A 25,800-nucleotide genomic window follows, 5' to 3' on the forward strand; every position below is an offset into this window, starting at 1 on the left:
GAGTGGCACAATTCAAGGGGCAACCTCTGGCCCATTCCTTCCTGGACACTTGGCTTTCCTGCAGAAGAGAGATGAGCAGTGGAGGAACTTAGGAAACTGCCGTATACTGAGTGAGACCTTTGGTCCATCTAGCCCAGTGTTGTCGACCTTGACTGGCAGCGGCTCTCGAGGGTTTCAGGCAGGAATTTCTCCTGCCCTACCTGGAGATGCTGGGGATCGAACCTGGGACCTTCTGCCTGCAAAGCATCTGCTCTACCACTGAGCTACAACCCTTCCCCTTAAGGGTGGAGCATGGGTGGATGCTGCACATGGTGCTGAGCATCTCTGGGTGGGAGAAGCCAGGTCTGCTGGAGTTTCTTCCGCTTGGCCGCCACTTTGGCTCATCTTGTCTTACTTCCTACAGTCAGACGGGAGACAGGTTGAACAGCAGGAGTCTCTCTTGTGCTGCTTCTCTCCTGGCTTGTGTTGTGTCACCACTCACTCATACGGGTGGAGAGTGCGTTTAGTGTTCCCAGCAAGAATGCCTTTTCAGTTTTAATTGGAGAGGGGATGAAGGGATCTCTGAGGAGGGGTTACTCAACAAAGTCTGTAAAGGGCCATTCTTGAATATATTCAAAACTGAAATATGAAAAAGAGCCACACGTATGTTTTGAGAGTATTTGCTATGGGTTTCCTTTTTGTGCCTCAGAATAATTCCAGCAGTGCTAGTAATACAATTCAAAGTCACAACCAACACCTTTCTTCCTGCTCTAAAGCAAAGGCTACTAGTCAATTGTTACTAGTCATGATGGCTATATATTACCACCACTATTGGAGGCAGTATGTTTCTGCATACCAGTTGCTGGGGAACATGACCAGGAAAGTGCTATTGCACTCATGTCCTCCTTGTCCCACGGGCATCTGATGAGCCACTGTGACCGCAGAATCCTGGACCAGACAGCCCACTGGTCTGATCTAGCATTGCTCTTCATATGCTCTTAAAGGGATTTGTGCCTTTGACATGGATGGGACATAGGCTTCTGTCTTACTTCCTTTAACCCCCTCCCATAAAGCCTTTGGCACAGTTGCCTCGCTCCCTTGCCCAGCTATAAGTCAACCTGTAGCTAAGCCAAAACACTTGCTGCTGAAACAACTGCATATTGTTTCCATGTCTCCCCCTGCCGCTTTCTCCCTCCCTGTCCTCTGTCATTTCCTCTCCGTCAGTTTTTAGACTGTAAGCTCCATGAGGCAGGGACCTGTCCTGCTGTACTCTGTAAAGCGACATGTACACTATATATATAAATGGTCCTATAATAGGCCCGTGTAATTGTTTATATCAGTGAGGGTGCTGAACCAGTGAGGTGTCCAGAGGTGCAGCGGCTTCTGAGGGGTCCTTGTAGTACTGAAATGGTCTCCTCCATTTTCCAGAAATTAACAAAAGCCAATGTTTCTACACTTCTACATAAATTTAGAAAGATCCTGAAAATGATCTATAGAGGGATTGTAGGCTAAAATATCTAGAGCTGCCTACTCCTTATCTATACTATGCAAAAACAAAGGGGAAAAATCCAGAACCTGCTTCTCCTTTTACTCTAGGGAAGATTGACCTGGGGGCGGGGCGGGGCGGGTAGACGAGAGCTCAGGAATGGAGGCAGTATTCTCTGGGACACACGTGCAACTGACTAGATGTTACAGGCCCATCTTCTACCCTCCTTGCTCTAAATTTGGTGCCCCCCAGATGTTTTAGACTACAACTCCCATAGGTCCCAGGCAGCAAGGACAATAGTCACGGATTATAAGGAGTTGTAGTCCCAAACATCTGGAGGGCACCAGGTTGCCTACCCCTGTTCTGAACACTAGGAGGGGCTCTTCCACAACAACCTCTCCTTCCAAACAATCTACTGAGTACAATGGAGTTTTAATGGAGTAAAATGGAGATTCAGACTGGTTTAAGGTCTGAATCTGTTCCCTCCACGTCCCCAATCATATACAGTCCAACACAAAGCCAGAGGGGCTTCTGTATATAAGAACATAAGTTGAGCCCTGCTGGATCAGACCAAAGGTCCATCTAGTCCAGCATTCTGTTCACAAGTGTCCAACCAGCTGTCGACCAGGAACCTACAAACAGGACATGAGTGCAACCGCACCCTCCAACCCATGTTCCTCAGCAACTGGTATACATAGGCATACTGCCTCCAATACTGGAGGCAGCAGACAGCCATCAGGACTAGTAGCCATTGATAGCCTTCTCCTCCAGGAATTTGTCCAACCCCCTTTTGAAGCCATCCAAATTGGTAGCCATCAGTAAAACCTGGGGTAGCGAGTTCCATAGTTTAGCTATGCGCTGTGTGAAGAAGTCCTTCCATTTATCTGTCCTGAAGCTCCCACCAATCAGCTTCATGGGAAGACCCCATTGGATTCTAGTATTATGAGAGAGGGAGAAAAACGTCTCCTTATCCACTTTCTCCACACCATGCATAATTTTGTAGACCTCTTTCATTTCTCCCCTCCCTCGTCTTTTTTCTAAGCTAAACAATCCCAGATGTTAACACTTTTCCTCAAGAGGAGGTGCTCCAGCCCTTTAATCAATTTAGGTGCCCTTTTCTGCAACTAAATATAGACAGACAGACGTACAGGCAGACAGATAGATCTATAGTCCTAGCCTATCTGACTAAGCAGAGTTCCTTGTTTAAAAATAAATATTAGCTGGCTGGGCCAACTGCTCACATTGGCTGCCTATATGTTTCCAAGCCCGATTCAAGGTGCTGGTTTTAACGTATAAAGCCTCACACGGCTTGGGACTGCAATACCTGACAGAGGGCCTCTCCCAAAAAAGTACCTACCTGAAAAGTAGCTACTACAATCAATATCTGGGGCCTTCCTCCAAGTGCCTCCTCCAAGGGAGGCTCAGAGGGTGGCAACAAGGGAGAGGGCTTTCTCAGTAGTGGCCCCTCCGACTATGGAATGAGCTCCCCACTGAGGCCCACCTCAGGCCAACACTGTCATCTTTGTGGTGCCAGTTTAACACTGCCCTCTTCTCCTAGGCATTTAATGGCATATGATGGGACACGCATATCAGCTGTGTTGAACAGGTCTGTTACTGAAATTGTTTACTGAAAATGTTTTTAGCTGCTTAAATTATTTTAAATTTTGTACTTTAACAGGTCTTTAGACTATGTTTTATTGTAATGTTATATCATGTAATGTTGTTTAATGTTGCATAATGCATTTATTTATTTATTTACAATATTTATATACCGCTCCATATCAAAGATTTTGGAGCGGTGAACAACAAGATAAAAGAATAAAACACCATATTAACACAATTAACACATTTTAAAAGAAACAGATAGTGTTGTGGTTTTGGGGTGGGAATGAATGGTTGTGAACCACCCAGAGAGATTGGGTGCTATAGAAATAAATAAAAAAAAATAATAATAACTGTTATATAGGTGTCCCGAAGGAAAGGTAAAGAGATCAGAGCTTTGGGCACGCCTCCCTTGGGCTCCCGGCGAAGAAGGGCGTGATATCAATATACATGAATACATCATTTTTCCTCTCCCCGGCCCGCTCACCCTTCTTCTTGTAAAGGGACGGATCGTCCACCGCCGAGGGACCTCCTCGTCGGATCCGTTTGGGAAGGCAGCCCTGCAGTCCCAAAGTTTTCTCTCTAGGTGGAGCCCCAAAAAAGGAAGCAGAAGAAATACTTAATAAGAAATAACCAGGCAAAAAGTGACACGCACGAATTCGCAACTCCTCATAGGCCGAGCAGCAATCAGAGCTCCCGAGAATGCGGTGACCTCCTCCCAGCCATCTCCCCGCCTCGGGCCACCGCCAGCCCGCCGCCCCCCTCCCCGCCGCCCAGACCCGGGAGGCGAGACCCCCTCTGGAAAGAGGCCTTTCCCCGCCCCTTCGAGCGCGCAGCCTGCCTCTCTGCGCCACCCGCGACTCTTCCCAGGGGACCGCCTGCCGCTGTCGAACTCCCGCCTGGGGCGCAGGCAGCAGCTGCGCAGCCATGGCAAGAAGGCGAGGGCGAGGGCGAGGCGGCGGCGGGTGTCGTGGCGGTGACAAGTAGGATCCCAGCGGCCGAGCAGCCCGGGGGGCGCAGCCCGGGGCGTCGCTGGCTGGGTCTGTTTGTTTTTTTGACCCGGATCTCCATGCACCGTGGCGAGAGCGCGGCGCCCGAGAAGACAGGGAACGAGTCCCGCTGCGCCTCGCTGGAAACGCAGGTAGGGCGCATCGGGCACCTTTCCGTTCTGGACGGAGACAAGTGTGTGCGTGTTGTGCGGCGGGGGGTGGCTTCTCGATCCCTCTCTCCCGCACAGTACGGTTGTTTTCCCTCCGGAGGGAAGTGGTAATCGGAGCCACGCCGTGGAAGCCTGGCCGAGGTTTGGGGCATGGGTGGGACGGACACACACACACTCACTCTCCATTCGGCGTTCTAGCCCTTTTGGCGATCTCTGTTTTTAATGCCTTCCCCCGCGCCTGGCACGTTTGGGACAAGATTTTCTTGAAGAACGGGGGAGAAGGATGGATCCAAAACTTCCTAGAAGTTTGCAGTCAACAGGCTGTTGCTGTTCATTATATATATGATGAACATATGTATGTAACATTGGCTTTACTTTGTATCAGGTACAAGGGTGAACAGCAACCGCCTGTCGATTGCAAACTCCTAGGAAGTTTTGGAGAGCGAGTTAAGGCATGGGCAGGATTCGCTTCCTCTGGCAATGGGAAGTTGGGATGAAGGAAAGGAAAAGAAAGGAAAGAAAAAGCCAGCTCTTGTTGGACGATATTCCGGGGGTGGAGGGTGGGGTGTCTCAGTAGCTGGGGTGGCTTGTTCGTTTTATTGTAGCAAAACACCGCCCCCCCTCCAAAAAACCTAAAAGGAAAGAATGAGATAGGCTATTCAAACTTTGACACCTTGGAGGAAAGGATGATGCTGTTTATTCAGTGGAATGAATGTTTCTGTTGGATTTCCTGAGGAATAGCTGAAACCACGAAGAGTTTTGTGGCACCTTAAAGAATAGGAAGTTTTCTTCGGGCACAAGCTTTCCTCTGGAGTAAGGTCCACTTCATTCTAGCACATGGAAAGTTATGCCATAAGAAATGTGTTCGACTTTAACTCTTTGTTCTTGTTTTTCTGATGGATTGATTTTGTTTGTTGTGTTTATGAGATTGGGGCTGAGAGGGTGTAAAGGCCAGGAAAGGGGTTACTGGGGGGGGGGGAGGATGATCATTAGCTTCAACAACACGGTTAAAAATGAATTTTTCACTGTTTTGAGCAACTTTTGACAAACTAACTCTCTTCACCTGTTACTCTGGATTAGCTGATTTTATTGTATAAAGCAGTTTTTATTTTTTTCTCCACTCCTCTCCAAATTTTACATTCCACACACTCCTTTTTCTCTTCTCCATGGAGCACACAGCCTCACAGAACAGATCCTTTGTATCTTCCCGGTGTGAATCAAGATCACATGCAGCCCCTAATCCTATCTATGTTTACTTGGAATTAAGCTCCACTGTGTTGAGACTTTCTACTAAGTAAGCATGCATAGGATTGCAACCTTACAGCACAATCCTGTGCATGCCTACTGGAAATAAACCACATTGAGTTTCAGTGGGACTTACACTGTAGCCTTAATGTGAACACATTACTTTAACTACCCTTTGGTTCACAGATTCAGGGTAGTTAAAATATCCTACATACACTCTGTTAAAGTGTTGAATATATTCCTACCGGTGTTAGCTAGAATTGTATAGTTGCATGTTAAACTTCAATCTTCCTGTCTAGCATCGCTGGTACTAGTAAGGCTGCAATACAATACCCACTTTCCTGGGAATAAGCCCCTTGAATTCAGTAGGATTTACTTTTGAACAGACATGCATAGGAGCATGCTTGAGTCTTGCTTAACTCAGTAGGACTTACTCTTGGATGAACATGTGACATATTTGTCTGCTTATCCCATAGATTTCAGTGGGAGAGAGCTAAGCACATGAATAAGGCTGCAAACATATGCGCATTTAACTGGGTTCCACAGAACACTGTTCCAAACACAGTGGGACTTAATTTCCATATAAACATCTACAGGACTCCATTAACATCAATGAGGCTTAAAAGTGCCTATCTTTGGTAGGTTCATATTAGAGGTGGGCAACTTCCGATGGTCAGTGGAGCTTATTGTCTCATAGGAGGGCACACCATACCACTCCACTGCTCCTTCCAATAGCTATCACGTTTGCCACAGCAGCTCTCCATGTGCCTTGTTTCCTTGCAAAGTACTTTTTCTTTTTTTTTGCTGCTACCACTGCAGCAACAAATCTGGTGGTGGGTGCAGGGGTCTGCAAAAAAAGCCATGAGGGTTTGCATGTGTCCCACCCTTGGTTTATATCTAAAGTGGTGCCTCTAATGTGCTTTTGTTATTGTGACTAGTAGAGAAAGAGAAATTGTAGTCCAGGTTCTTAAACCTGGTATTGCAATCTGTGGTTTTTGTGAGTGCAGCAACATTGTTCATAGTTTGAGACTGCAGTCCTATATACACTTGCCTGGGAGTAAGTCCCATTGAGTAGACATGTTGAGCTAGTACCCGATCATGTGTAGGATGAATGAGTAAAAGTTATGTATTGGTGGGAGTGATTCTTCATGGGTATTCAATTCTTCAAGATGAAATGAGAAAGGGCACATAGATATGTCATCTTTCACATATTTATTCGTTATTTATATTTTTTTATTTAACCTATGCCAAAGCTTCAAGGTGAATACATGATCACAAAAATTACCAATAACTTTGCTCAAACTCCATCTTGTTCTCTCCCACCTGGCTACCAAGAGCCAATCTGAATTAAAAGGTCTTACACTTAGATTTGTCCTTTAGTGTAGTGTAGTGGTGAGAGTGACGGACTGGGAGCCGGGAGATCTGGGGTCTAGTCCCCACTTGGCCATGGAAGCTCACTGGGTGACTTTGGGCCAGTCACAGACTCTCAGCCCAACCTACCTCACAGGGTTGTTGTTGTGAGGATACAACGGTGAGGAGGAGGATAATGTAAGCCGCCTTGAGTTCCTTGCGAGAGGGAGAAAGGCGGGGTATAAATGCAATAAATAAATAAATAAAATAAATAGTGAGTTGCCTGCAGAAAGCAGTTCCAGAGTTGAGGAATTTCAGTTTGTTTTAGAACATTCTGCTCTAGTTCACTCAGTTTATATCCTGCTCTAACCTGAGGGTGCCAAGATGATTCTGGCATTACAGTAAGATAGATTTCCATCAACTCAAAGGCACAAGCCCAGTGAAGAACTTCTAAGCCAGACCCAGGCCCATTGCGGAGACCAACACCTGAAGGCATTTCCCTGTTTCCATTCTCCATTCAATTCACTGTTGAGTAAGCTGCTGATGAAAGCCTTGCTACAAAGGAGAAGTGAAGGAGAGACGGGTATGTGTCTATAAAGCAGAAATGATGAACCTCTTTCTGTCCGAGGCCAAATTCCATTTTTGAGAAGCTCTTTGGGGCCAGCTTTCCAGTGGTGGGTGGGGCCAAAAATACCAGCATATTTTAGTGTAAAGCTGTTACTGCCAGTAAGTAAGCATTTCAGCCTTTTATTGGGGGGGGTGTGTGCAAAAGTCAGGAAATCAGCAAACAATTGGTGGTTGGGGTAAAGGAGGCTGAGCCAGGGGAAGGGGGCATGGCCTTCTGGGGAAGCCCAGAAGGCTGAATTGGGACCCCAGGAGGTCCCAGTTTTGGTATAGAGATTGGATGTTGGTTGATTACCCTGGTGGTTATCTTAGGGCCAGCGCCCAGGACCACCTTTCCAGCTTGTGGCAGCCACAATTTTCGATCTATCTGTACCCACACCCAGTTTGGGTCAGTTGTGTGAAGGCTGAAGCCAGGCCCTGAACTTCTCATGGATTGACTTCCGGATCCCAATTTCCAACCATCACTTTTCAAGCAATTGTGCTTGAATGCCCCCAGACCGATTCAGTCTGGGACCTGGGTTCAGTGCATGCTGCTGGCCTTCAGACTGGCAGCATGGCTGGGAGTCATTCTGGCTGGCTGAGCAGTGTGAAGGGAGAGTTTCTTATTGCTCTCATTCCTCTTGCTCTGGACCTGTTCCAGAAGGACATTCACGTCTACCCTCCTGCACCTGCCTGGCTTTCTTATTATTCATTCATTCATTCATTCATTCATTTCATTTCTATACTGTCCAATAGCCGAAGCTCTCTGGGCGGTTCACAAAAATTAAAACCAAAGACCACACAATAAAACAATATAAAATATATAAAACATTAAAACAACATTATAACAATACAACCAGAATAAAACCTAGCAGCAATGCAGGGATTTAAAATACAGATTTAAAACAGCAAAGCTAAAAGTCTAGAAAGCTAAAATGCTAAAATGCCTGGGAAAATAGAAAGGTCTTCACCTGGCGCTGGAAAGAATACAGTGTAGGTGCTAGGCAAACCTCACTAGGGAGCTTTCTGTCATTTTCTGGCATATTTTGAGATGTTGCCCTTGATTTATAGTTCTGTAACTTCTTTATATCCCTAAGCACCCCCTTCCCTGCAGCTCCCCCCCCCCACTCTCTCCTAGATCAGCCTCAACCATTGATTGCTGTATTCCATCCATGCATCCAATTCCAGTTATGGCCTTAAGACACTTCTGAACCTCATGTGAAATGTCGTCCAATTATTTCGTTTAACTACACAGGGGGATTAGGGTTAGAGTCAGGTGAAATGGACTTCTGTCTGGAATCCCCTCTCTGGTTCATCTTGTTCCATGGTGAGCCAGAAGGACCCAGCCAAGTCCAGATGGTAAAGCCATAGAAAGTTGTAGCCTTGGACCCATATTTGACAACTGGGGAACACCTGAGCTCTGAAGACTGACCAAAACGTGAGCATTTTGAGGAGACAGTAGCAGGGAATTTTCATTTAAAATGTGGATTTTAAACATATTTTCAGTCCCCACTGACTTCCATGGGAAGAGTATTTAGACCTGACAACGTTATTATGTACAATTTCTCCATATGGGCTATCACACCAATCTTGTAAGGATAAATGGCAAGCAAGAACACACTTCATAGAACTTCTTTACCAAAAGTGCAATGCCTTTTGTGGCAGGGGAGGGCAGGGGCCAACTGCCATGCTGGATGGGAATGATGAGAACTGTAGTCCAACACATCTGGAGGGCACCAGGTTGGGGAAGGCTGCCTGCCACATGGGATGGACCTTTATATAACCAGGCTATCATGTGATAGGTGTTTTCACATACCTTTTGACCATAGCCATTTGTTTTTCTCAGTGTGTCTACTGGCTTGCTCAGGAATATATCACATGTTTTTCTGGGGATTCTGTCCATTTGGCTGACATGAAGCTATCCATCATGTTTGGGAAATGGATTTTGCAATTTTTCTGGTATGTAGTGAATGTTGACGTTCTGAAGATGTTCAGGTTTGGATGTGTTGTGCGACAAAATTAAACCGTTGTATAGTTGGAAAAGGTGCAGAAAAGGGCGACTAAAGTGATCAAAGGGGTGGAGCAACTCCCCTATGAGGAAAGATTACAACAGTTTGTTTACAGATTGTTTGCCACAGAAAAAAAGGCGTGTAAGGGGAGATGTGATGGAGATGTACAAAATTATGCACTAGAATCCCACAGGATCATCCCATGGAGCTGATTGGTGGGAGATTTAGGACAAATAAAAGGAAGTATTCACACAGTGCATAGTTAAACTATGGAATTTACTTCCACAAGATGTAGTGTTGGCCATCAGTGTGGATGGCTTTAAAAAGCGATTGGACAAATTAGTGGAGGATAAATCTATCAATGGCTACTAGTCCTGATGGCTCTATGCTACCTCCAGTATCAGGGGCAGTATGCCTATGTACACCAGTTGCTGGGGACCATGGGCGGGAGGGTGCAGTTGCACTCATGTCCTGCTTGTGGATTTCCCTTGGGCAGCTTTTTGGCCACTGTGTGAACAGAATGCTGGACTAGATGGACCTTGGTCTGATCCAGGGTGGCTCTTCTTATGTTCTTAACTTTTCCAACACGCTACTGTAAAGTTGCTGAAGTGCGAAGGGGAACAAGGCTTCTTTCTCTTAACAGTTGTGCGGGTGAGGACATCTTGACAAGTGCAGTTTATCAGTAAGAAGGAAGCTGTACCTGCTGAAATTCACACTTTTATGCAAGTACTGATGACGCAGAAGCCCTGTTTTTCCTTGTACCTGGTCATCCTAGAAGGCAGGCTTTCTACGGAAATGTATCTTTTGAGATTACAGTTAAATCTCGGCTATGGGGCTATATAGAAATATAATAAATGCTAATAGTTCCTGGATGTGTCTTTAGTTATGACTGACAGTTCAAAGTTGTTTTTAGTTATATGTTGTTTGTGTATATTGTCTGTGTGCTTTTATGTAAATGGCTTTTAAACTTTGTATATTGTATTGTAATGTTTTAACTTGTGTAATCTGCCCAGAGAGCTTTGGCTCTGGGGTGATATAGAAATGTAATAATAGTAATAAAAATGATTCTTTGTTAGGGCACCCCACTCATTACTGTGGAAGTGGCTTGCCTTGTGAGTGAGCTCACTAACATATTATGATTCCCTTGTTCATTCATGATGTGACACAAATCATGTGTACCTATGAACAACAAGAACAAATCTTTATGTATCTTTAACTGTATATTTCTAGGCTGCTTCTCCTCCAGCAAGGTGTTCAGTGGCCACCATGCTGGCTGGGAATTATGGGAACTGTAGCCCAACACATCTGGAGGGACCAGGTTGTAGAAGGTGGATGTAAAGTGTAGCAAAAGTCCCCCACACACACACATACACATACTCACTATAAGTACATGGGTGGCCAATATGTAGAGTAGCTGGTCAATCTTCATAGCGTCAGCAAGAAAAATAGCAGTGCCACACTCAGTGCATTACGATTTGCATGTAATTTTCTGCCCTGAGATTAATGTCTACATAGGGGATAGTAACGTATGAAAAGGGCCATAGAGGTCCTGTCTTGCATTCTGGAATCCAGTTTCATCATCTTTTGTTTACAGAGGTCAGATAAGTTAGAACATGAAAGAAGCAATCTGAAGACACTTTCTGTTGAACCTGACAATTTAAAAGCAGCCTTGCTGCCAAGATGTAATGAAAAAACATGCTGCATGCCAACTTTGGCTTTACTTTGCTCTGAGCATCTTTGCCTCTTTTAAATGTGAGGCCCTCAGAAAGAAGGAAAACAGCACAGCCCTTGTAATGTTGTCCAGCCTCTAAAAACTTCATTTTGCTCCAGAGGCTCCATGCTCAAGCCACAAACTGCGTTTTAAATCAGCCTTGTAAATAAGCCCACAAATTTACTAGCCTGCACATAATACATTTTTTACTGGCCTGCTACGAGGCCAATAGCCTGCATTCCCATATTGGCTGTGGAAAGCAGGGCTGGCATCAAGGGTAGGCATGGTTGGGCACCTGTTGAGGGCCTGTACCTCAGCAGGGACACATTGACAAGAGCCCCCTGACATCTCTCCTTCTCTTCACTTTGCAACCTGCTTGTTCACCTGTCAGTTGCTCTGGTCCAGATAGTTGTGGTGGTGGTGGTAAGAAGGAGGAGCAGCAGATGCCACGGCCTCCTTACTCGCTGGCTCTCTGCCTGTCAAGCAAGCAAAGGGTAGCAATGATGAGAAAAAGGATGAGGAGGAAGAGCAGCTGGTGACAATGGTGGTGAGACGGCAGACTCCCTGAGGGAGGGGGGCCACTGCAGGTGCCTTGCTCAAGGGTCTTCAGAAACCTGGCCTGGCACTGGTGGAAAAGAAAGGATGCCCACTCCTCTGCAGCCCTCGCAGCACAGGTGAATTTCTGCAGTTCCATCTCACCCCCTGTGTACTGCTCTCAAGAGTTCAGGAATCCTCTGGAATAGCATGGGAGCCGCAGTGGGGAGGAGCAATTGGCAAAATTGCCTTCCCCTTCTATTACTGGAGGCCTTGCTAAATCAAAAGCCCTTCTGCAGACAGAAGGACAATGTTGAATGCAACCCATTGTTTTGATCTTTCAGCTGGGTTTCAACCCTAAGGAAATGACCCCTCACAAATGCATTTATTATATTATTATCCCATCCTTTCAACAAGGAGCTCATGGTAGTGTACATGGTTCCCCTGCTCCAATTTAGCTTTACAATTACCCTGTGACGAAGGTTAGGCTGAGAGATGAAGACAGGCCCAAGGTCACCCAGTGAGTTCTGTGGCTGAGTGGGTCTCTGAACATGGGTCTCTGTCCTGGACCAATCCTCTAACCCAGCCTTTCCCAACTTGATCCCTCCAGGAATGATGGGAGTTGTAGTCCAACACATCTGGAGGGCACCAAGTTGGGAAGGTTTCTGTATGCATGCTGCAGGATAACTTCCCAGTAGACTGTATAGTCCCTAGTGAGTCAGTTGCGACTAAGGCTGCAATTCTAGGTGAGGCTTATGTGAGAGTAAGCACCACTGAACTCAGTGAGCCTTACTTCTCTGTAAAAATACATAGAGTTGTGCTGTGGATCTCATTGGCATTGATCAAAGGTATTAGTTGAACCTCTCTCCTGCTTCATTACTTTGACCAATTGAGTTAAACTATGGAATTCGCTACTGCAAGATGTCGTGATGGCCACCAATTGGATGGCTTTAAAAGAGTATTAGAAAAATTCATGGAGAAGAAGTCTATCAATGGCTACTAGCCCTGATGGCTGTGTGCTACCTCCAGTATCAGAGGCAGTATGCCTCTGTACACCAGTTGCTGGGGAACATGGACAGGAGGGTTCAGTTGCACTCATGTCCTGCTTGTGGGTTTCCCAGGGGGAGCTGGTTGGCTACTGTGTGAACAGAATGCTGGCCTAGATGGATCCTTGGTCTGATCTAGCATGGCTCTTCTTATGTTCTTAGTGACTGAAATTATTTATAGGCCCCGATAACACAAAGTTATCTAGGTGGCTCACAGAATAGATAAAGAGTCCTTCTGCCTGTGGTGTAGTGGTAAAAGTTGAAGTACAGGAAATCATCATGACAGCCCCATCCCACATCCCCAAAGAGACTCCATAGCCATGCCACCAGGAGATATATTTCTATCCTGCTTTTCTATTATTTATATTTAAAGGAACTACCTTGGTTACAATTCTATAATAAAACACATACATACAAAACAAGCAAGCAAACAAACCACTAATACAGTCTCACAGTTAATTTCCAGGACATGACTGCACTCTGGGAGTAGGCAGCATTGAATTCGGTGCCTGCATAGGTTCACCTTGTAAAACACATGGAACTTTAACAAAAGGTCTTCAGCCTGCCGAAATACAACCTTTAGCTTTTAATTAGAAACGCAGACGAACTTGCAAAGAAGTGTTACCATTTAAACTGCTAGTGTGAAGTAGGAACTTCATCAAAGAAAAGGAAAAAAGTATTTAACCTCGGTTTGATTTAGAGAAACGTCCTCTATGCTAATATGTCACAAGTAATAGTAACATTTGAAAGCCTTGTTATCACTTCATTCACTAGCCAGAGCAAGGAAGGTCCATCAGTTACCCTGGTGCTGTGGTGCATAGAATCATAGAATCTTAGAATCGTAGGGCTGGAAGGGGCCTACAAGGCCATCGAGTCCACCCCCCTGCTCAATGCAGGAATCCAAGCCAGAGCATCTCTGACAAATGGCTGTCCAGCCTCATCTTGAAGGCCTCTAGTGTGGGAGAGCCCACCACCTCCCCAGGTAATTGGTTCCATTGTCATATTGCTGTTACAGTCAGGAAGTTTTTCCTGATGTTCAGCCAGTATCTGGCTTCCTGTAACTTGAGCCCATTATTCCATGTCCTGCACTCTGGGATGATCAAGAAGAGATCCTGGCCTTCTTCTCTGTGACAACCTTTCAAGTACTTGAAGAGTGCTATCATATCTCCCCTCAGTCTTCTCTTAGTCTCTTGGGTGGCATCATATCATCATTCCTACTCTGTAAAAAGCCCCAGAGCTGTGCTCCCCTGTGTTCCCCCTCCACGACATTGCTGCCTTCTGCAAACAAAAAAACGACGTTGAATGCAACCCAATGATGTCCTTTCTTCCTCCCTGCTTATAAGACAACAACTCCACAACCCCATAAAGAAGTTGCTTGAATCAAAGAGGGTTCAATTTTATTTCTTACAAGAGAAAGTGATCTTTCAAAATTATCCTTGAAGCCAGTCAGGCTAGTTCCAGGAGGGTTCACTAGAAACAATTCTTTCATCACAATCCTTTGCTCTTTTTTCCTTGTCTTGTAACACAAGTTAATATTGTGGCCCACTAAAATACCCATCCAGGTTTTTGTTTTATCTTTCAACAAAGTAAAAACAACAACACCATACATAAGGTATCACACTTGTATCTCACCCTTCCTTCAAGAAACTCAGAACAATGTTCATCAGCCTTTCCCAACCTGATGCCTTCCAGATGTTTTGGACTACAACGCACCATCATTCCTGGCCATTGCTCAAGTTGGGACTGAAGGGAGTTGTAGTCCAAAGCATCTGGAGTGCATCACGTTGGGGAAGACTGGTGCACAGGAAGGCTAACTTTTTATTTTATTTTCCTAGGCCTTTTAGGGCGCTATCCTATGCATATTTAGACAGAAAAAAAATATTACAACTCCCAGCATGCTCCAGGCAGTCATGCCGGCTCAGGCATGCTGGGAGTTGTAGGTCGTTTTCCATCTAAACATGCATAGGATACACCCTTAACAACTTCTGTTGTTCTACCTTCTGCTGCTTTTATCTGCTGCTCAGGTATTATCACTGGTGTTCATATTTCTGTCTCTTTATTTTTATTGCAAGCCTCACTGGAAATAGTTATATGGCATATGCAATGAATAAATAAATAAACAAATAAAATCCTCACAACAACCCTGAGAGGTAGATGAGGCTGAGAGCTCAGCTCAGGTATAATAAGAGACCATGAATTCACCCTGTGAATGAGCCTTGGGCATGCCTACTCCCCCATACCCTCTCCTCTCCTCCTCTCCTCTTTTGTGTACTACAGGAAGAGAAGATGACGTCTAAACTTGAGTTTGTTTAAAACTATGGCTAGTGAGAACAAGCAAGGATCAAACTGTGCTTTCAATCTCCTACTTGTTTGTGCAAAAGGGGAGGGGAGGAGCGTGCTTGTGCAGCTAAGACTCATGTAAGTTCATGAATGTAGTTATGTCTGAACTGAGACGATGGATTGGTTCAGATGTAATGCCAAATCATGGTTTGGCACGACAAGAAAAAATCCTGTGCTTCCATGCTCTCTCCTGCCCTTGCACGAGCCACTTAACAAATTGCTTACCTGGTTTGGAACAAACCATGGTGTGACCTTGCCCACAGATCAGAGCTACAACTAATCTTTAAACTGCGAGCCCCAGAAGTCTTGTGGCATGACCTGGACCAAGCGCTTTGTAGTCACATTTGTTTCAGTGGAAGACATTTAAGGATGTGCTTAACTTTCCCATTAAATCAATAGAACTTATAAGTGCTTAATTTTGGCTGGATCGTACCCTTGTCTGTGCTCAGTTCAGTCATGGTTAAGCCAGAAAGCTGTTGGAATAGAGTCTTAAATAGGAAGTGTTTTCTCCAACCTGCCAGCCCATCTGTAATGGACTAGTGGCAACTAATAATAATAGAGCTGTGCAAAAATGGCTCTCAAAATTCTCCAGCCTATTTGTTGGCTGAAAAAGACAACTTCACTTAATTTCTCCTAGGGGAGGAGAAATTCTCCAGCAGTTTCTCACAGATAGGGCTCACTCTTGGCAGGGGTTGTAGCACAGGTCCTTTCTTTTTTCCTAATGATTTTTGGTTTCTTGCACTGCTTCTGTAGGTGGCAAGAGCATCAACTGTGTTGGGGCTTCTGCATTTTTGAGGCAGAATTTTGAATTTCTTTTGGTGCTATTTTGAGCTCACCTAATCACTGTGAGGTGGCCGAGGGTGCCGTGTGTGTTTTCTCTCTCTATTATACATATTTCTATTGCTCTGCAGCCTCCCAGGCCACCTGCACTTCCTGAACTGAAAAAGCCCCATGGGAAGAATTGCCTCATGGTGTCTTCCTTATGATGGCTTTAACTGAAGTGTAGGAAGCCGAGGAGGCTACAGGCTGCCACAGAGATGACTGTACAATGACGGACGGGATCCTCACGTGCACTCCTCAGCCACCTCATAAGTAAGGTAAGCACAAAACCCCCAAACCCAGCCCATGAGAATTTCTCCGAAATTTCTCTTCCTTTGAATTTCTTTTTGAAAGCAATTTATTTTCTATGAAATTGAATGAGAATAGTCGAAAGAAAATATGGGAGAAATTTTCAGCACTAAATAAATAAATAAAGCAACAACACAAACAGGGAGCACAGAGTTTTTCTCCATGTGCCATGTGTATTGTTTGCCAAGCTGTTTACTATATCTTACTGCTGCCAGGCCGTGCCAAATAATAGTTGAAGTCATGGGCCAAAAAACTGGCAGTCTACCCAGGCACATGAGGCTTTACAAGGATATGTTACATTACAATACAGCATACACATAGTGCATCTGCCTGCCTTGCACAACCTTTGGTGTTCCTTCCAAGAAGACTTTCTTGGATGAAAAACAATGTGTCCCAAAATTGTATACATGCCATGTGGCATCCTGTACTTGTTGCTGTGTCTTTTAGGGAAATATTTTGTCTGCTTTCGTCTATGGTTAACTCGTACATTACTAGAGCAGCATTGGCACTGATTCCATGTGGTGGTGAGGTCCCATAGTTAACAGGAACCACTCGGATCAGGCAAATTATGTAGTTCTTTTACCACCAGGGTGCACAAGCTGTGGTCTTCCAGACGTTTTGACCTACATGTTCCCTCACCATAGGCTATCCTAGCTAGGGCTGATGGGTGTTGTAGACCAAAACATTTGGAGTGTCCCAAGTTGCCCACTCCAGTCTACTATGAGCTTTTCTACACGAGGCTATTAATCCACTGTATCTACTTTCGGTTTCATCACAGGATTGAGATCTGAGCACTACACAAAGGGTGTTTCCTTTTCTGCTACATAACCTCTAGGTGGCACTGTGGTATATCAGAATTGTGCAAATACACAAGTGAAAAAGCATTCTCTTTCACTTTTACAATTAAATACCACATGTTCCCTGCTGTAAAAAAAAAAAAACTTGCCAAAAGTGCTCTTTGGGCACAGAAGCAAAACTGGAGGGTTACAGCATCTTCTAAAGAACCCATAAACAACTGTGAGTAGGGAATGATGAGTGCATGATTGTCAGGATTGAGCCCAGGCCTTTTGTTTTGATTTGGCTCCCAGAGAGAAGCAACGTCCTCGTTTTATGAGGCTGTACTGCCTGTCTTGATCTAGCCCATCTGGGTCATTGACAATTGCATTATAGGCTGTCCCTGGCCTGGAAACACTGCACTAGCAAAAATTCATCTGTCTGGCAGTCATGTGGCTGATAATGCCCCAGGAGCACTGCCCCTACCCTGAAATGCCAACCCTATGCTATACTGTTGGTAACTTTAGAATGAATACTAAAATATTATTTTAGATCATTTAAGGGCGCTTTAATTTTTATTGTCTTAATGCGTTTTTATGTTGTTTTAAGTTGCTGTGCATATAGGCTTAAATAACAAATACTGTAAATGCTTCCAAAAATCATTTGTGGTTGGGTGTTCACTGGGTTTGGTCCTGTGGTAGTTGACTTAGATTCCAAGTCTTAGAAGATTGCTTCATCACAACCACTTTTTAATATGGCTTGATAAACAGTCACTCAGGATGAAAAACAAGAACCCAAAGGGAGTAATTAGAACCTGACCTTATTTAGGCCTCAATTTTCACATACTTTCTTGTGAATAACTGCATTTAGAATTGTACCCTATCTATATTTACTAACTTAAGTATAGCCGAATAAGGATTTTCAAGGAAACCACGTTGCTGGTTTGTAGAAACCCTGCTGTGATAAACACACAGTTTGTTCCAAAATTTAAATCTAGCCTTGTAATGGTTATTCAACTCTCGATTCCTTGTTGGGCTTCTCCCCTGCTCCATGCCAAATTCTCCATCCCACAGCTACATGATGGTGTTGAATTAGCCATTATATGATGTTTGTTCCTAGCCAAACTGGGCTCCTGTGAAAAAGTCATTACCTGGGAGTTTTTCCATGAGGACTCAGCCTGCAGTCCTGTGAACCATTACCTGGGAGTGACACAGGCATCGAACATGCATAGGACGATTACACTGCCAGCATATCTGCCTCGATCACTGCATTGGGCTCTATTAAAATCCACTGCTGCACCTAAGAACAAAGCATCTTATTTTTTCAAGAACAAGATGAGGGCGCAAGGGGACCATTGACGGTGGAGGCTGGTGGCTTTCATTTCGGTGGGGCTGTGAATCCATGCTGAGTTTCAGTCAGAACCAACCAGAACTCTAAAGGAGCTGTCCAAGGTGCTGAATCCTATCCCCCAAATACATTCGGCACCTTGAATAGCTCCTTTAAAGTTCTGGCTGGTTCTGACTGAAACCTGGAAGGGATCCATAGCTCCACCAGAAATCGGAGCCACCAGCTTCCACTGTATGTACATGTATTTGCGGCTAAGGTTGCCAGCTTTCAACTGGCGCCCCTAACCAGGGTGGCCACTAATGAATCACGAAAAAGGGGACAGAAGAGGGTGGTGATTTGCATAATATTTGCATATGCTAATTTATATGTATCGATGCAAATTTAGAAATTATTATTATAATTTAAATAGAAATATTGTACATCTCGCCATATTACATCTCACTGCCTGCTGTCCAGGTAAAACACAGGAACATAACAAGCTGCCTTATACTGAGTCAGACCTTATATCTGTCTAGCCCAGTATTGTTGATAGAGGGTGATCCTCTGTCAGTCCTTCAAATATAGGTAAAAGAGGACACCTGTCCACTCTATGTCTGTGCCTTTGATAGTGACTTAGTGGATTGCAGGGATCCCCAACCTTTTTGGACCCGTGGGCACATTTGAGGATTTGAGAACCTACTGTGGACACCACCAGAAAATGCTGAATCAGTGGATTGTCGCTTTGGCATCTGTCTGTCATGTCTGTGGATCTTAGGCTGCATCTTATTCAACATTTTTTTTGCTTCATGTCTATTGGACACTGCAACATCTCTTTAGTAAGGGATTGTCTAACTCAGCTAATTGCTGGCAGTGCAATACAGCTAATGCTTCTTCTAAACAGATGTTTTGGCAATGCCCAGTAGTTGCTTCTTCTGGGGAGGTTATTACACAGGTAAATTTTGTGCTGCAACAGTCTTTAATAGTGATTGATGTGCACGCTCTTTTACATTGTTTACCTGCTTCATGACAGTAGCTGTCTATGACAGTAGCTTGGGGAAGGGCTGGACCACGGGGCCAGGGCTTAAGTGGCAGGAGAAGTTATGCCTGTCTTGTCTCCAGCCACACTGGGAGATTTAGGCATATGACCATCTCCGGGTGCAAATCTGGCAACCTTGCGCCTATATGTATCTTGCAGACCTATGTGCAGTGCTTGCTGCTGCAGATTCATAAGAGAAGGAAGCTGGAAAAGAACTGCGGGATTATTGCTGCTCCTTCAAAAACAAAGTTGGGGCGGGGGACTCAGGCCAACAACATTCTGTCTTGTCCTTTCCCCCAAAGATGGCAACCAGATGATCTAGAGAAGGGAGGATGAACCCAAAAAGGATTCCAAATTTCTCTCTCTGTACACACACACACACATGCTCACAGAAAAAGATATAGATCATCATATATATCAAGATCACTCCCAGTATAATGCATACCCTATAACATGTGAAAATGTGTATAAAGACCTAATGGTGGAAGACACAACAGCACCCTGAAGCTCTGTTGATTTAAAAGGAGAGAGATAGAGAGACCAAAATATGCAAGAACAAATGCTTTCCACTAAGCAAATAGAGTCCAAAAATATGCCAGGCAATCAGCTTAGGTGGTAGAGAGCGGCACAGTGGGAGACTGTTCGCACCAGATACCAATTAGGCTTCTTTTTAATCTCCCTTGATCTCCCCTCTGCACCCCTTCCTCCTATTTTAGATCTTGACCGTTAGTGTCGGTTATGTGGCACCATGAATATGGTGTATGGAAAAGATAAAATAGCAAAGATTTAAGGCAGAGCTGGAGATTAGTTTACCAACCTACCAGGAAAAAAAAGGAGCCTGGCCTTCATGTTTGCCTTTAACAGGGGTCTGATCTGCAGATGTCAGAAGCTTTTTGTGACCTGGAGCTAAACATTATCACCTACTGATGTCTGTAGACCAAGCTGCTGTTAAAGGCAAAGAAGCAAGGACCAAACAACCCTTAGCCACCTTGATCTCTAAGCTAGGAGGTATGGATATGGTGTTTTGCATGTGATAACCATTGGGAATGCCTGTTGTTGCTGGGGTTTATTATTATCATCACCATCAACAACAACAACAATAATAATAATTACATTTCTATACTGCCCCATACCTGAAGTTCTCTGGGCGGTTTACAGAAGTTAAAACATTACAGTACAACATTGTTGTTCAGTCGTTCAGTCTTGTCCGACTCTTCGTGACCCCACGGACCACAGCACGCCAGGCCTTCCTGTCCTGCGCTCTCTCCCGGAGCGTGCTCAACTTCATATTCATTGCATCGGTGATGCTATCTAGCCATCTCATCCTCTGCCGTCCCCTTCTCCTTTTGCCTTCAGTCTTTCCCAGCATCAGGGTCTTTTCCAGGGAGTTTTGTCTTCGCATCAGGTGGCCAAAATATTTGAGCTTCAGCTTCAGTATCTGTCCTTCCAATGAGCACTCAGGGTTGATTTCCTTTAGGATAGACTGATTTGACCTCCTTGCAGTCCAGGGGACTCGTAAGAGTCTTCTCCAGCACCACAGTTCAAAAGCATCAATTCTTCGGCGCTCAGCCTTCCTTATAGTCCAGCTCTCACACTCACAGCCATACGTTGTTACTGGGAAAACCATAGCTTTGATAATATGGACCTTTGTCGGCACGGTGATGTCTCTGCTTCTTACTATGCTGTCTAGGTGTGCCATAGCTTTCTTCCCAAGGAGCAAGCGTCTTTTAATTTCATGGCTACAGTCACCATCTGCGGTGATCTTGGAGCCCAAGAAAATAAAATCTGTCACTGCTTCCATTTCTTCCCTTTCTATATGCCAGGAAGTGATGGGACCAGATGCCATGATCTTAGTTTTTTTACTGTTGAGTTTCAAACCAGCTTTTGCACTCTCCACTTTCACCCTCAACAAGAGGCTCTTTAGATCCTCTTCGCTTTCTGCCATTAGGGTGGTATCGTCTGCGTACCTGAGGTTGTTGATAATTCTCCCAGCAATCTTAATTCCGACCTGTGATTCATTCAACCCGGCGTTTCTCATGATGTACTCTGCATATAGTTTAAAAGCCATTTACATAAAAGCACACCGACGATACACGCAAACAACATATAGCTAAAAACAACTTTGAACAGTCAGTCATATCTAAAGAGACATCCAGGACCAATTAAAACTCATCATGTGCTGCCAAATGCCTGGGGAAAGAGATAGGTCTTAACCTGGCATCAAAAAGATAACAATCTTGGCTCCAGGTGGACCTCACTGGGGAGCTTGTCCTATGGGGGGGGGGCACCACTGATAAGGCCCTCTCCCTCACTGCCACCTTCTGAGCTTCCCTCAGAGGAGGCACCCAGAAGAGGACCTTAGATGCTGAATGTAGAGTATGGGTAGGTTCATTTCGGGAGAGATGTGGCATCAGGTATTGCAATCCCAAGCTGTGTAGGGCTTTATAGGTTAAAACCAGCATCTTTAATTAAGCTCAGAAGCATATAGGCAGGCAGTGCAAGCGTGCCAGAACCAGTCTTAAATGTGAGGTCCCAGTGAGGTCCATTCTAGTCCCAGTTATCAATCTGGCCCAGTTATCAATCTGTTAGGGTTGATGGGAGTTATAGTCCAAAATATCTGGAGGTTGGGGAAGACTGTTATAAGGGAGCGTGAAGCTTCCCAGTCAGGGAGACCTTGTTGGGGTGTTTTGCGTAGCTCAGTGGTAGAGCTTGTGCTTTGCATGCACAACGTGGCAGGTTCAGTCCCTGGCATCTTCAGTATGGAGAAGGGTCATAGCTCAGTGGTAGAACACATGCTTTGCATGCACAATCCCTGGGATATTAATGCAGAGCTGGGACAAGTTCTTGTGTGAAACTCTGAAGAACCATTGTAAGTGCCTGTAGATTATACTGAGCTAGATGTACGAATTATTGTAAGACACCTTAACTTGCAGGTCAGTGTAAATTAAAAAAATAATAATAAAGACATGGTCTGACTCAGTTTAAGGGAGCTTCTTAAGTAAGAGCAACCCTCTGACTGCCATGGATCAAACAGCATATACAAATGATTGTGCCAGTGTGTCTGATAAAGCAGAGAAGGTCTTAGGATGGGGAGTCCTACCTTCTTTCCAGAACAACATCACCAACCACTGTTCTGTCCTGGCATTGCACATGCCAGTGTTTAAAACAGGGATACAGGAGCATTACATTAATTAAATATTTTAGCCTACAATACAGGGGTTATATGAAAAATGGAGTGTCTGAAACGGCAGCATAGCTAGATAAGATGAGCCTTCCCTTTGAGAGTTCCTTCAGTTTCTCTTTGTGTATTTTTAATTATCCCCAAAGCAAATGTTATTTCAGAAAACCCAGTAAAACAAAAGAAATCTGACTTTTATCTTCAGGCAAGTGGTGAAGCACGGAATATTTCAGAGGATTCTGTGCAAATTCTAGCAACAAGATTAGAATGATACTGCAGGGTTGCTTGTGACACCACTGCTGATTCAGATGAAGAGTTTAAACCGAGGCTCTTCTTGGCTGTCGGTCAGTAAAAGATCCCTGTAGCACTTACCCAGGGATTAGGGTAATAACTGTGGAGTTTGAGTTAAGCCATTCACTATATAAAAAAAATCCCTTCAGTCCTAACTGTTGTTTATAAGACTTAGCAAAGACAAATGCCATCAGGTCGAGAGCTCTGATTGGGTAACAGCAGGGATGCTCCCTGAGGTCTGTTGCAAAACGAAAATGTTCCCCACTACCGCTTGGTCTCTGGCATTGTCAGAGATGCGAATGCTGCCAATCGGAGCAATAATGAGTCCAGTTTCTAAAATACTTGGAAAATGATATTGACTTTTGGGTACATGGGGTCATTGTTCTCATTAAGTGCTATCATGCCGCAGAGCCACACAGCTGTCCCTGCGCTTCACATGCCATTTGTTCCCCTTTCTGCTAGAGGCAGAGAGAGAAAAAGAGAGAATGAGAGAGAGAGATTCCCCTGGAAATGTGGTGGTGACAGGGTTGCAATCTAAATGGTGCAAAGGGTGAATGTTTTTGGATGGAAGGAGAAGCATAAAGAAGAATGAAAGGTTTCAGACTTTAAAAGCATGATGAGTGATTACTTCTAGGCCAAACTGGAAGTTATACCTAAATCCAGACCAGGACATAAGAAGTGCCAGGTTAGACCATTTATACATCTGGTCTGGTACTGTCTGCTTTGACTGGCACAGCAGCTCTCCTGGATCTCAGGCAGAGGTTTTCCCCATCGTCTGCTACCTGGTTGTTTTTGTGTTTTGTTTTAAGTTGGAGATCCTGGGGATCGAACCTGAGACCTTCTGCATGCAAAGCAAGTATACAAACAGTGTAGACCACTGAGCAATGGCCCGCCCCAAGCATTTTGTCTTTATTTATTATTACATCTACATCCCACCTTTTTTCTTCTTACAAGGAACCCAAGGTGGCTGGCTCCTCTCCATAATACCCCCTCAACAACCCTGTGAGGTAGGTTACGCTGAGAGTCAGTGACTGGCCCAAAGTCACCCAGTGAGCTTTACAACCGAATGGGTACTAGAACCTGAATCTCCCGAGTCCCAGTCCAGAACTCTAACCACTACACTGCACTGTCATCCACCTAGAATTCCTTAGTTGCTGGATCAGGAGCTACAGCCTGAAGTGCAGCTGGAGGAGAGTTCTTTTACGACTGCACAAGGGAGGAAATCCTAGTATCTGTACAAGGCCTACCATACCCGTACTGCCTGCCGATCGCAAGGGCCAACGTGCAACACTGTTCCCTTCTGTGCCTGAAGAGGGATATGAGAGCTAAGCACATACAATCCCAGGGAGTCAACAAGGCTAATTCTCAGCATTGGGCCTCAAATATTCCTGATTCAAGCCCTAAACTGAGGAATACACTATTTACTGCTAGTGACAGAAGGAATGAAGAGCAGGTGGTTGTCACTAAAGCTAGGCAGTCCTACTTAATGCACATGATTGGGGCTTTTAGTGCTGCTGTCAATGTTCTCTGTTTCTCTGCTGGTGATTCTGAGCAAAGACTGCCAGATCGAATGTCAAGTGGTGTAGTTGGGGTCAGGGCTTACTGGGACACAGCACTGGCCCATTTTTATTTTCTGGGTTTAAAACTGATTAGAGCAATTTAAAACTGACTTTATCTGCCACCCTCCTCAGAATTCCCTGTTCCCTCTGAGCTCAGCTACAATCCTCCCTGTAGCTTGAGGGAAACGAATTTTCTCATCAACAAGATATTGTTCCCTGTTGAAATGCAAAGTATTTGGCAGTGGCTTGGCCTTGAATGGGCAATTAAGAAGACCCATTAGCTTAAAAGAAAGAAAGAAAGACTTGCTCTTGGTGGAGATAAAGCCTGCCAGAACTGATTTGTTGATATGGATCAACACAACTGCCTGAATTTTTGGACTCTGCTTCAAAATGTACCACTACACCACTGGGTATGTCCTTCCAGTGTCCAGCTTCTGGTGAGGAGGAAAGAGTTCCTGACCTGGCCGGCCAGCCAATGCTGCTTTTGACTGATATTCACTCTTGCCCCACCCCCTGAGCCAGCCTTGGACTGTGACTATGCTTCTCCTTTCTATTGCATGTAGACCTGCATCTGGACAAAGCTTTTGATGCGGCTACCTGACCTCTGCGAAATCCAAGCCCCCATTTCCTGTTGAGCTCTGCACACTCTGGTGCTGCAGTTGTTTGGCTAAAACCTCTCGGCCCCAACAAACCCGATCAGGATCGCTGCTACTCTGCCAACGTTAGTAGCGTGAAATCCGCAACCCTGATCAGCTGGGGGTGGCAACATGGGGGCCACATAAAGGGACTCCAGGGCCCACATGCGGGTTGTACATCCCTGGTCTATAAAGACTTCGCTCTTATTTGAGGTGTGTCATTAGGATGAGCGGATGACCCACATTCTGTTTCATGACTGAAATGTGGGTTGGCTCTATCCCATCATCTGCTCTGCCTGTATTCTGATTTAACTTGGAAGGTGACTTCTGAGCAGAAGCCTGTTTGCCGAAGTTTTCATTTCTTTTTCTTTTTCGTAGTCACCAGGCTCTTGGAACAATGTAGAAGTGCATCACTCAAAAGGCCTTGATGCCAGGAGCTAAGCAGTTGCTGGGGTCCTGATCTGTTCAGGGAAACAGCAACTGAATCTGCATGGCTATCTTGGGTTTTCCCTGGCATAGCTGTTCACTAGGTCTGTGGCAGCAACCTGGCAAGGCCCCAGGATAGCTTCACCCAAGACCCTTGCAAATGGTGCACCCTCCTTTCTTCTGTTCCTCATTGGCTGTGTTACCACTTCCTTTCCTTTCCACTCCTGACAGATGGAGGGAGCAATCCTATGACCACTAGATACTGTCTAGAGGGCCATAGAGTTTTTCAGTTTCTAGGAACCAAGGTTGGAGCCAGGGTTCCGACTTTGGTTCCCAGAAACAATGCCCCCCATGCCTTCTGCTGCCCCCTCGTAGCTGGCACA

General features: G+C 45.0%; 1 protein-coding gene across 2 annotated transcripts in view; it reads left to right on the forward strand.

Annotated features, from left to right (window-relative positions):
* Positions 1-3,961: 3,961 nt before the first annotated feature.
* Positions 3,962-25,800, forward strand: part of GHR (growth hormone receptor) — a 213,653-nt gene continuing 191,814 nt past the window's right edge. The window contains exon 1 of one of the 2 annotated variants that reach the window (XM_084833151.1): positions 3,962-4,208. The gene's annotated coding sequence lies outside the window, so the exon portion shown is untranslated. The remainder of the gene's footprint in view (positions 4,209-25,800) is intronic. The other variant, XM_084833153.1, reaches the window with a different exon arrangement.

The sequence above is a fragment of the Heloderma suspectum genome, chromosome 2 (genome assembly GCF_057233095.1).
Source record: "Heloderma suspectum isolate Gila_16-S chromosome 2, 16-S_ref, whole genome shotgun sequence".
In the NCBI taxonomy this organism is placed as follows: domain Eukaryota; kingdom Metazoa; phylum Chordata; class Lepidosauria; order Squamata; family Helodermatidae; genus Heloderma; species Heloderma suspectum.